Source organism: Strix uralensis, chromosome Z (genome assembly GCF_047716275.1).
Source record: "Strix uralensis isolate ZFMK-TIS-50842 chromosome Z, bStrUra1, whole genome shotgun sequence".
NCBI lineage: Eukaryota > Metazoa > Chordata > Aves > Strigiformes > Strigidae > Strix > Strix uralensis.
The window spans coordinates 48,629,723-48,642,658 of NC_134012.1; the positions used below are offsets into that span (position 1 = coordinate 48,629,723).

The 12,936-nt window shown below is 52.2% G+C and overlaps 1 pseudogene; it reads left to right on the forward strand.

The window, feature by feature from the left end:
- Positions 1 to 5,507: 5,507 nt before the first annotated feature.
- The window catches only part of LOC141938256 (hydrocephalus-inducing protein homolog), a 141,128-nt pseudogene continuing 133,699 nt past the window's right edge, over positions 5,508 to 12,936 (forward strand).

The window sequence follows — 12,936 nt, forward strand, 5'->3', positions numbered from 1 at the left end:
CCTGTGGGCCCGGCAGTTCAGCCGTCTGCACAACCGGTGACACGGCCGGACAGGGATGGGAACGGTGACACCAACCCCCCTGTGCCCCTCCAGCTGCTGCTGGCTGCCTGCGCTGGCACACCTGGGGTGGGCCCTCTGCCACCCTGATGTCCCCTCCTGTCCACATATCCTTGTCCTTATCCTGTCCCTGTTCTTGTCCCCATTCCTTGTCTGTCCTGGTCCCTGTCCCCACCCCTGTCCTTGTTCCCATTCCTGGTGGTTTTAACCCACAAACCATTTATTCCCCTGGGGGGGGCTGGTCCTGCCCTGCAGGGGACGAGGACACCTGTGGACACTTGTGCCCCCCCCAGGCAGTGGCTGTCCCAGCTGGGCGCTTGCTGAGTTGGGCAATAAAATCCCTTCTGTGTCTCTGTCCCCCTTGTCCTTCCATGTGTTTCATGTGTGTCCCAAGTGTCCCCCCCATGTCACTGGTGTCCCCAGTGTCCCCAACAAGGCTGTCAGCTTCATAGGAGCCTTTTATTGGGGGGGGGTGGGGGTGGTCTGGACCCCCCTTAATTCTTCTTGGGCCTTGAGACCTGAGCCAACACCCACAGAGAGTAGCAGGTGCCTGCTGGGACAGGGGGGCTCAGGGACACCCTGCCCCCCACAAGGGACCCTGTCCCCTGGGACCCCTCCCTGCCCCCCACCCCAAGGGACCCAGGTGTCCAGGAGGGACCCAGGCATCCAGGGGGATGTGATGGTGGTGGGTGCAGCCCAGCTGCTGGTGGGGAGGGGACATGGGAGTTTGTGGAGCCTCATGGACAATCATGCAGATGGAGGACACATAAAGGGGGGGGCAGGAAGTTGGGGAGCACAAGGGGGGTTTCAGGTCCCTTGGTCACCCCAGGGTGGTGACAGCGGCGAGGCGATGGGGACAGGGCGGTGGCAGCGGTGGCCGAGGAGGCTGAGACCTGGCGCTCTCGTTTCCCAGATGAGCGGCAGGAAGGTGCAGAGGTGGGGTGGGGCAGGGGGACGAGGTTGGGGACAGGGACACTTGCTGCTGGACATGAGGAAGACACTGCTGGGGTTGATGGCCAGGCGGCAGGGGACGGCATCCAAACGGGCACCACGGAGTGTGCGACTTGACCCGGCGGGGAGTGATGGGGGTGGCAGCAGTGACAGGGATGTCCCCAAGTCCCTCCCCCAGCCTCGTTAGGGCTAATGAAGCGCCCCACAACCTGTCTGGTTGTCACCTGTTCCCCTGCAGTCCCCAATGTCCTCTTGGGTCACCCCAGGGTCCCCAATGTGGGATTTAAGAACTGGTGGTTACACCAGGTGTATCTGCAGAGCGGATCCCCCACCCCAGCGGCATCACTGGGACTGCCCTAAGGAAGGAGCTCAGCCCCTGACCCACCTGGGGCGCCGGGGGACTGCCCCGACAGGGACCTCATCCTGCACCGTCGGCCAGCCAGGCCCAGGGAGTTGAGACCTCTTCCCGCAGGTGCCATGGCCTGCGCTGGCTCCAGGGTGTTGAGCAGGAAATGGACAGTACAGAGAGATGAAGTTTCCAGGCGCTTTCTGGCTGGTGCAGTGATCAGCGTCTCCATCCACAACTGCACGTTCACCTGCAATGCCGTCTGCAGGTGTGTCTGTGCCTGGAGCGGGATCTGCCAAAGCACCTCTACCTGCAGTGGGACCTGCGCAGGAATGCAAAGCGCAACAGCATCTGCGGTGTGGCGCAGGCAGTAGTGTCTGAGGGAAAATAGTGTCTGCAACAGTGTCTGCCCCTGCAGGGGCATCGGCAGGGGTGTCTGCGTCCGCAGAGACATCTGCAAGGGCTCCTGCAACGGCCGTGGCAGCTGTGGGGGCATCTGCCGTGGTGTCCCCATCTTCAGTCGGGTGTTCACCTGCAGTGCTCGCTGTTGGTGTTCGCTCCTGGAATGGCATCTGCAGTGGGGTCTGCGGTGGTACCTGTCTGCAGCTGAACTGGCTTCCGAGGGACCTGCAGCTGGTTTGGCGTCTGTAACGGTGGGTGCGTCTGCCGTGGTGTGTCAGTGTGCGATGGCGTCTGCGTCTGCCATGCTGTTAGCACTGGTTTCTGCATCTGCAGGGTTAGGGGGATGGACCGTGCGTCTGCAAAGGTGTCTGCAAGGGTATTTCATTCTGCAGGGCCATCTGCAGTGGTATCTGCATCTGCAGTGGTGGCACTGTTGCGACCCGGACTGGAAGCCCAGAGAGTCACAACGGTTCTGTGATCCCTCTGGTTAAATTACGGTGAAACAACACCAGACAACCGGTTAAAATGTTTTATTTGCAGTAGAAAACAATTTAGACTTGGAAAAGGATAATGAGCAACATGGTCTCTTATAAATCTATAAGAAGGAAAGGAAAGGAAAGGAAAGGAAAGGAAAGGAAAGGAAAGGAAAGGAAAGGAAAGGAAAGGAAAGGAAAGGAAAGGAAAGGAAGGAAAGGAAAGGAAAGGAAAGGAAAGGAAAGGAAAGGAAAGGAAAGGAAAGGAAAGGAAAGGAAAGGAAAGGAAAGGAAAGGAAAGGAAAGGAAAGGAAAGGAAAGGAAAGGAAAGGAAAGGAAAGGAAAGGAAAGGAAAGGAAAGGAAAGGAAGGAAAGGAAAGGAAAGGAAAGGAAAGGAAAGGAAAGGAAAGGAAAGGAAAGGAAAGGAAGAAAGGAAAGGAAAGGAAAGGAAAGGAAAGGAAAGGAAAGGAAAGGAAAGGAAAGGAAAGGAAAGGCAAGGCACAGGAGAGTCAAATCCAGATCAGCACCCCTGGATCCAGCGCTGTCTCATGTCCAGTGATCCTGGGTGGTGGGTGCACACCCAGCAAAGTTTCTGTCCCCTTTTAAGTTCATTTTATCAGCTCATTAGCATACTAGACAAGAGGGGCGGGAACTCCATAAACTTATTTCCATGAGAGACGAGGATAAAGGTGGAGCGGGTTCCAGTTGAGCCGGTGGGTGGCCGTACTCGCCCTGCCCAGCTTTGGTTTTTCCTCTGTTCCAGAGATTTTTGCTGACTTTACACTTCTTATTGGTCACCCCAGAGGTGATCCCCTCTTACCAGTTCTTGTTACCACTTCAGCGGCGAAGGTGTGAAGTCATTAGCAGGGCAAGCACGGTGCCTGGCTTGCACAACAGAGCCTCAGAGTGTCGGGCTGAGGGGTACTTGTGCCTGAGGGGAGACACCTGGTTTCACTCAGTCCACTTTCCCCCCTTTGAGCCTCATCTGAGGAGTTTGTCAGTGCAGCTGCAAGGCAGCGGGGGGTGCAGCCTTCTATACACTCCCGCTTCCCTGGGGGACATTCCTTCAACTAACCCAAAGGCCACAGCTTGTCCTGGAGGTTTTCTGTGTCGATGAATGTTTGAGGCATCAATTCCTTCAGTTCCTTACAGCACCTGGGACGTGTTTATTGGTACGTGTAGTGGAACTGGTACCTGTATGTGAAGAATATGGTGGTGATTCGTGTTGTAAAATATGGTGACTTTAATGTGAAGGGCAGGTATGCTGCAGGTACTTTGCAATGTATATAAGTTAAAGGGGATTTACTGTGGTTTTGTTGTTAAAATGGTTCAGAGTTCTTTTCTGTAAACACAGACTCCTATGGGCTGCTATTGCGCAAATGGAAAAGTACTAGAGGGACCCTGTCAGAAGTCCCTAGCAACACCAGAAAGACCCGGGAAAGTTCGAGAGGCTCTACTGTGCATGTGCAGACAGGGGAAGTCTCAAGAAACTCTATTGCGCTTGCGCAGCCAGGAAGTGGAAACCTTTTGGGGAGAATTACGCCCATTTTGTGAATATGCATGAGGGTAGACTATAAGGGGGGTGGCACAGCTCCACCTGGTGTCCGTCGGTGCGGAGTGGAAACCCCCCCCCGGCTCACCGGAGTACCGAGCCTTTTTGTTTTACTTGTTCTTATTGCAATAAATTTTTAAAAGTTATTTTCTGGCTCTGCCTCTGCATTTATAACATGTATGTGTAATTGTTTCTGTACGTCCGACTGTATCTGTGTCAGCAATTGCATCTGAGTGTGTTCCAGTGCCCATATCTATAGCTCTTCCTTTGCCTGCGTAGAGGAAGAACAACGTGTAATTGTGCCCATCTCTGGAGTTGTACCAACGTCTGTCACTGTATTTGTATCCATCTCTATATCCTCATCCCTATCTCTGTCGGTGGCTGTTCGTGCAGTTACCCGTTAGTTACCTCTGCCTGTGGCAGCACAGCTCTGTGCTGGTGCTGTATTTGTGTCAGTGCCTTTATGTGTAACAGCTCCTCTGTCTCACGGTACCTCAGTCAGTCATGGTGTCACTTGCTGTATCTGCCGCTGCTTGTCTGGTTGAATGTGTCCTTGTATCTGTGATTGTACTTGTATCCTAAACTGCATCTGGAATTGTAGCTATTTTGTGCCTCATCTGCAACTGTATCTGCAATTCAGTGTGAGTCTGTGTCTGTAATTATATTGACACAGGTGATGGAGCCAGTGCCTGTATTTCTGATAGTGCCAGTATCTGTCTCTCTAATGGTGCCTGGACCTGTAACTGTACCTGTAACTGTATCTGCATTGATAACGCATCTGCAGTGGTGTCCGCAGTGCAAATCCTTTCTGTAGTTCCATCTGGAGTAGTATTTGCATCTGCAGTGGTATCTGCAGCCGGAATGGCAGCTGCAGCTGCATTTGTGTCTGAAATTGCACATGCATGGGCATGAATAAAAGAATTCCCTTTGTAATCCTGTATGTTGTGTCCCAGCCTCTGTCCTTGGTCAGCACGAGCCAGTTGCCAAATTTTGGTGACAGCTCCCCATCATGGCCACACAGTAGCAGTACCAGCACCAGTTCTACCGCAGTTGGGAGTGGAGAGGAAGAGGACAACACCAACCCAAAAGCACCCCAACCCCCCGCTCATCCCCACGGTTGGGGCAGGATGGGGCAGCACACACACGTCGGCATTGCAGGGCCACTGGTGCCGGCCCCATCCCTTCCCCTTGGACACAAAATTCACCTCCCCCAAAAAAATCATGCTTGCGATGGGAGATTGCAGATCTGGGGAGACTGTTGGGATAGGAAACCATCACGGGGCTGAGAAATCATCATTGACATGGGAAACCATTGTGGGGATGGGAAAGACTCATTGAAGACAGGAACTCAGCAGGATGGGGAACCGCTGAGATGGGAGTTGTGGTGTGAAGAAGCAAAACCCTGTAAGGCTGGCTGAAGCAGGTGCTGGTGGGATGATCGCCATGGGGCCAGACTCCCAAAACCCTGTTTGCCCCAAACAGACCCCGCACTGCCCAACCACCATGGTAGGTACAGCAGCAGGCTCCCGCTCCTCCTCAGGCTCCTGCTCTCCAGGGAACTCCCCCGCCAGCTCTGCCTGCCAGGCTCTCACCCCATCACCCCTCTTCACTTCCCCCTGCAGAGAGGTTCCCTATCCAGCTGCTGACGGCATCAGAGGTGCCTGGCGGGAGCTTCACCACCCCAGCCATGTCACCGCTGATCCCTGCCTGAGTGCTGCCCTCTGTCATGGTGCTGCTGGTGTCCCATGAGCCTGCCCAGGTCCACACTGTCACCTGCCAGCTGGCCCAGGCCACCGCCTGGCAGGGGGTGCCCAGGGCCCTTGGGGTCCCGGGCAGGTGTGTTGTGGGTGGGTGTTTTAGATCACTTGAAGAGACACTATGGAAGGTATTAGCAAAAAGTGATTTTAATGTGATGTTATAAAAGTGTGCCTTCGCAAAGTTCTATGGCAACATTCACTCTATGACTTACTACATAGAAGAAACATACAAAGGAAAATCAAGTTAGAATTTATTTAAAATTATTTACACAGAGACCAGAAACGTAAAAAGGTAAGGGAGACCCTCCTGTTCAGTCACAAAGTTCAGAATGGACCCCCTTGCTTTCTAAATTCCTGACGGAGCTTAGATGCAGCTACATTCAATCTTAATCCCAGACTTGGTCAATGGTTTATGCCTAATGGGAGAGGTACAAAGGGTAAGGAAGACCTCCCGTTGAGTCTCGAGTTCAGAACACACCCCCTTGCTTTCTAAACTCCTTCTCAGAGAGACGTCTAGGTGAGGCTGGATCCAGGCTTAGTCGCAGACTTGGTCAACAGCTTATGTCTAATGGAATTAATATAAAGGGTAACTCTTATTAATATAAATGGTAACTCTTATTACACCAATTTGTGGGGGAACGAGTGATTATGGATCCTACACAATTTGAGGTAGCAGTAATTAAAGATTTATTAACACTGTGTTTTGCTGATCAGGGATATCAATTGAACTCAGACACCAGAGTGAAAAGAGCAGGCGTATTTTACTAGAAATAACTAAATAATATAACAGAATAATACAGAAAACATACAGTAAGAAAAGACAGAACAGTGCACTTAAACAAATAGGAAAATACAGGGTAATGCATCAAATCATTACTACCTGAGAGAGAGAACAGTGATTAAGAAAGATCCATCACCACTTGCATACGTTACCATCATCCAGATCCGCAGTCGCTGGGGAGCCCCGGTTACAGCGAGGGTTTGGAGAACCTTTCCCTGCAAGTGGGAAATCCTACGCGGTGCGTCCACCCGTAGGTGAGGCTTCCAAAGTCGCTGTGAGCGGGCCCAGCCTTATATACCTAAAAATCAGTAAGCCAGAATAGCTGGCACCTTTGTTTTAAGGGGAAATATCTGGTTTTCATCTCACATTAGGTTCCCCCCAGAGCCTGGCCAGGGCTTAAGGGAGAAGCTAAGGGAGTTTCCCTGCTTATCTAGTTAATTTATGAGCAAGGTCACAAGGCCAGACAACTGTTTCTGTGGCCTTGTTATTTGCTCACACATAAAGAAATATAAGGATACATTCAACATAGACATGTTTTATGATGTTTAAGCTACATCTTCTATGCATATTTCACTAATGACTACACACGGAGTTAGCAGTTTCAGTTCAGGGCCTGTTGCTCAGGCTTCAGTATTCCCACCTTTTACATCAGAATAGTTGGTTTGCTATAACTTAGTATAATACCTATTAGCACAATGGTTATCAGTTATAAAATGTACAGGATTCATCTATAGGTCAACTCTGGCTTGGGCTTATTGTCCAAGCCTTAGCACTTCACACTGTTACGGTAAACCACAAGATTAGATTGAATGATTTTTAACAATATTTAATCATCAACCAATTATCAGAGTGATTTAACAGAATTTGTTATAATCAACACTATGAAGTTTCCTAAATCGAATGTGCAAACACAAACACACACACACACAGATACAGAATTTAACCTATAATAGTAAATTATTGGTACCAAACAATCTTTGAAACTTTGGAGAAATCTGATTGTAGTGAATTACTCACTATTCTCCATCATCAGCATTTGTCAGCAGACAATCGTTGAACCCTTTATCTTCACTGGCATCTATCAGCAGATGATCTTGGAAATCTTCCTTTGAAATCTTCAAGAAATCTATTATTTGAAATCCTCGTGATATCTACCCTGAGAGGCATCTCAACTCAGAGATACTGGGTCACAGCCTGCTGTGATCCCGGAGAGCTCAAAGGGTCTTACTCAGGATTGCTATTTATAGGATCACAAGATGATTGACTTTGGTCAGTATTTTTTTTTTCATTTTGGCCATATTGTTGTTTAAACCTGGCCGGCAGCCAAACACCACACAGCCGCTCACTCACCTTCTCTGCACAGGGGATGGTGGAGGCAAGGCCAGCGGCGGCAAGGCAGGCAGCCCCCCTCCCTCCACGTTTCACCCACAGCCCGGGTGCACTCACAGCCGCAGCCCCGGGGAAGAAAGGGAGACAGGCCGGCACTTTCTCTCTCTGGCAGCAAAGCTTGCTCCCTGCCCAGCTCCGCTTGGGGGGAGAAGAGGCTCCAGCTCCCAGCCCCTGACAGGGAAAGTGCTTCATCCTCCAGGTGCCTCTCGCCCAGCACAAGAGCCCCCCCTGCCCTGTGCTCCGGGGCCAACCTCCCCCCTCAGACCCTCCCCAGACCAGCGGCTGCCGTGCAGGGACACAGATCCCACAGGAGGGTGAGCACAGCCCACGGCCAGCAGAGGTTGGGCAGGACCGTGGGCCCCCTGCCCCGGGCACCACCCTGCCCCAGGCACCCCACTCTTGCACAAGGGATGCCCCCAGCCCTGCGGCATGGGGCAGGGGGTGTCACCACCCCCCCCGAGTTCCCCCGCAGCCCCGGTCCCTGCTCAGCCTCGCTCCCAAGACCCCCCCTGCCCATGGGTGAGCCTCCTGGCAGCACCGGCACCCAGAGCCACCCTTCGGCTTTCGGTCGGGGAGGGGACACAGCCACCCCCCCCACCCCAGGACCCCTCACCTCTCTCACTCCGCAAGGGCCACGGGGACACACTCACGGGAGGATCCCCAATGCCAGACAGGCTGTTTCCCCCATTTCCAGGGCAACTGGGCATCCTGGCTGGCCCCCAAACTGCCATGGCAACAGCGGTGATGTGCCGGGGGTGGGGGGAGGCGGGCATCTCCGGGACACGGAGGCAGAGGGGACAGGGATGCTCAACGCCCAAAGCCCCCAGTGAGCACAGCAAGCAGGTCCTGAAACTGCCTCCAGCACACCCGCCAAGCTCCAGCACAGCTGCAGCCCTGGGTGCATTACCCCGGCACGGGGCAGCGGCTACAGCCAGTCCCTTGCTGACCCTGCTCCGCTCTCTGACCCAGTCCTGGGCCTCACCATGCCTGGAGATGGAAAACTCCTCAGACAATCCCCCCTTTCACAGAGCTCCCTGCCCAGGTACACGGGTGCAGCTGAGACAGGGAAGTTGAAGGAGGACCAAGTCTCTTCCGGGCTTCTTCCCAATGACCGGGCTTATCGGTTCCAAGAAGGCTTGCAAGCCAGCCACAAAAGGAAGCATCAGCCACTACCCCTAGGGGAGACCTACGCTTTCAAAAAGAGAGCCCAGAAGCTGAAATTTCACCACCGTGGATGCTCAGGACCATGGAGTCAGAGGAGGGACGGGGTTTATATCGCTGCCCCCTCTCCATTCCTGGGGTTGGACATACCGACCTCTGCTCCCTCAGGGACCAACAAGCCCCTCTTCCCTTGCCAACACTCCCTCTGCCCCATGAGCTCCCCTCTGCTTTCCTGCACAATATCCAACTGTTACCAGTAAGCTCAGCTTGGAGCCATCACTCCCAGCTCACACTTGGCTCTCAGCTGGCTGCCTGCATTTCTGACTCCAAGAGGACACATGTGGAGCAGCCCAGGGCATGGAGCGGGGATCACACTGGCACACAGCCCAGCACAGAAGCAAGCCAGCCCCCTCAGCACTTCACACAAGCCACCCTCCTCCATCCTAGCAGGGTCTGACCAAAGCAGGCTGCTGGCCCTGCTCTCTTCAGAGGCACAGGGAACTGTTGGTTCACGCAGGCAGCTGCTCTACAGGGCTGAAAATCCTTCCCCCATCCCCTGGGAAATGCCACTGACAGCTCTCATCCTCCTGCAGAAACACACGAGAGTACAGCCAAGGCCAGCAGCAGGTGTGTGGCATTATTAACCTCTCTCTTGCTGCAGTGCCAGAAGGACACAGGGTACCATCAGCCTGCATCCCCCCACAGCCCTGCTGCAGACTCCGAGACAAAGCCCCAGCACAGGCACTGCCCAGCTTCTGGACACCAGGACCAGAGCCCCTGGGGGGTGACACAGGCACATCAGAAACGTCTTTCCTGGCATCAGTGCTGCACTCACCAGATCGAACCCACAGAGTAACTGGGCACAGCTGGTGTCTTGCAGAGGACATGGAGCTGCAGCAAAGACAAAGACAAGGGCTGCAGTGAGGACCAAGGGAGAGGAGGGCAGTGCTGGCACAGACAGCTTACACCATCCATGGGAGCATTCCCTTCCCCCGTTTTAACCCATGAAGGAAGAACTCCAGCGCTCAACGAAGGGACTGACTGCGACACTCAAACCATTTTAGATGCTATCAAAAGGTTTCCTACCAAATAACTGCAGTGAGATCACTTACCCAGCTGCATCGTCACGAAGTCCCAAACATGAATTCCCAAATGGGCAGCCCATAATCCTCTCTAATCCAAGCAGGGTTTGTACTTGTTTTCTTCTGAGAAAGAAGGGAAATAAAGTTGGCTCCTTTCAGACATGTTTCTCCTGCCTTCCCCTGAGCAATGCAATCCCACATTGCAGGGGAGAACATTGATTTTTTTGGTAGCACACACCTCAACACACAGCCCTGGGTTTGCTTTCTCCCTTTCTATTCCCATGTTCGGAATCAATTTTTTTCCTCACTTTCTGTTTATTTTACATCTCACTTCCAAACCCTGAGCTGGTTCTCTACTCCTTTTCTAAATGAAGACAATATCTCAAATGTCTACATTTTGCACACCCTGACATTAGCGGTGCAACCACGAAATCCAAAAAGAGTAAACTCATTTTTCCCCACTACTTTTTGAAACAAATCAAAGTCCTTGGCCCCAACAAATGTAATGCCTCCTAGGTTTTCCTTTTCTGTAATACTATGAAACCATTTAATCCAGCCAGCTGTCTTTGTGTAAATGCAGAAGAAAATTTACAAGCCTCAACAAGTTAATCACAGCTCAAGGGGAATCTCTGACATGGAGGTCAGCAAGGCAGTAACTGTGAGGCTGTGACTGCCAGGAGACAACGCCACAGGAAGATGGGTCGATTCTGGATGGAGGTTCAGGCCTGACTCAGCAGGGTACTGCCCTTAGGCATCTCAGCCTAAACAAGAAAGTGGACAGTTGTCAAGGGCACTGATCACCTACACAGTTACAGGATGCTTCGATAGTTGTTCTGGGGCTCACTCTACCTTAATCCCAACTCTCCTGGCCTTGTGTTCCCTCTGGCAGCTAAAAGACACCTAAGTCCCCACCATATTGAGGGCAGAAACACACTGCAGTACCAGTGCACTGTAGGGGCAGGGCTTAGTGGCCTTTCACAGTCACAGAGGCAGAGCAGGGGTCAGTCTCTCCTCCTCCACACCCAGCTCTTCTCCTCAGCTGGCAGGGTCCTGCCAGGGCATTCTCCATCCCACCCTGTGCCATGGGGCACCACAGGCTGGGGAGCACCAGGCCCTCCTCTCCTCCACCCAAGGAGGGCACAGAGCCTCCTTCAGAGCCCAAGCACATGGCAACTCTCTACCACTGGACATCTCATGCATTTAAAACCATGGCAATACCTGAGCACCCACAGCCCAGCAAGATCATTCCATGGTCAGCTCCAAGGACCACGCTAAATACCACAAGTGGTCCTTCCCTCCAACTTCTCCAGGACAAGAAAAAAAAACAATGTGCTTTACCTGGTCCACCACAGCTTGGTTTGCATTTGCAGCTTCTGGCATCACTTGGCAGCTCCATTTGCAGTGGGACGGGTCTCCTTGGCTCCTGGTTTCACAGCAAATCAGTCATCCAAAGCCCCAGCAGGTCCAGTACCTCTCCTGCAGGGCGCTTTCAAACACCAACATCTGTTTCTGTGATTTGAAGCAAAGGAGAGGAAGATTAGAAAAAACAAGAGCTGTAAGTGGGACACAGGGAAGGGACAAACCCAGCCCGTGACATGCATTTCAGCCTCAGCCCACAGGAGCCCCAGGCACAGTCACGGCAGCTACAAAGCACCACAGCGTGTTCAGAAGCAGTGCTGGGAAAGGAGCAACTTGCTTTCTTTATGCCTTGTGAAGCACTGAAGGGACAAACTGGTCTCCTTGCCACTGCCAGGCCAGCGGGTGCAGCTCCCTGCAGCACACGGGCTGTGCCAAGAGGTGCTGGGGCAGCCTGAAGGCACCAGCTCTGCTGGGCGAGGAAGTTACAATGTGAACAGGCATCAAGAAAAAAGGCAAAGTGGAATGTAGTTTTACCTGCTCTGGGCAGTTGCCTTCAGAGGCTTAATACAACCATGCAACAGCCACAACTGCTGAGTTTGAACTCAAGCAAAATCCCAAAGCAATTGCTGGATTTGTCAAATATTTGACTGCATTTGTATCCAAAAGTCTTTTGCCAAAAAAAAATGGGCATTTTGTTAAAGAACAGCCACACAGAGGCAGTCCTGGACTGGAACCTGAGCCAGGGCTTTATGATTTTTAAACAGGGCACCTAGTGCACCCCACAAAAGAGCCTCTGCTCTCTGCCGTGGAAGTACTGTCAGACTCCACAGCTTTGACGTGATCGAGGTCTCCATGCTGACTCCCAGCACATCACATCCTGGCAGTGGGAGCAGAAAGGCAAGTTTTCATTTTCCACATAGAGATCGTCCAAGCTGAACTGTTAAACGAGCTCTTCAGGTTCTTCCTTTGAACCTCTTCCCACCCTTCACACATCCCAAGAACTACCATGAATCAAAGAGCCAGTAACAAAACCAGCCCCAAACATCTGCAGATTCTCCTTGAGAGAAACCTTCCCACTCGTGAAAAAACAGCTCTGTAATAAGCACACGGCCTCAAAAGCAGAGGGGAAAACCCTTCAAAACACAAAGCAGGAGTGGAGCCACTCGTGAAATCAGACTGGTTCATCAGAAATGCTGATCGGTCTGTGCAGGGAGCACCAAAGGCCTGAAAGAATGAATCTGCCAAGCCACTGATATCATTGAAAACAGCTGGGATTTTAGAAGACAAGACAGTAGCCACATTAAAAAAAAAAAAAAAAAAAAAAAAAAGGAGGATAAAAAATTAAAAGATAGGCACCCCAGTGGGTCCAGAATCAGCCATGTTTGCATTTCAGTGACCACCAGCAAAAACATCTCCGAGTTTCAAGGCTCAGCGGTGCAGGACAGATCCACCCAACCCGGAGCTGTCAGCCTCACAGCAGAGCTTTTGCTTCCCATTACCAGGTCTGTTATAGGAGCAGCTCAAGAGGGTGCAGGTTTGGTTTGAGCAGCCTCTCTCTGCCAAGGATGAAAACAGGGATCTGAGTACCCCACTTGTGACTTCCTCTCACACTGAAAAGTCTTCCTA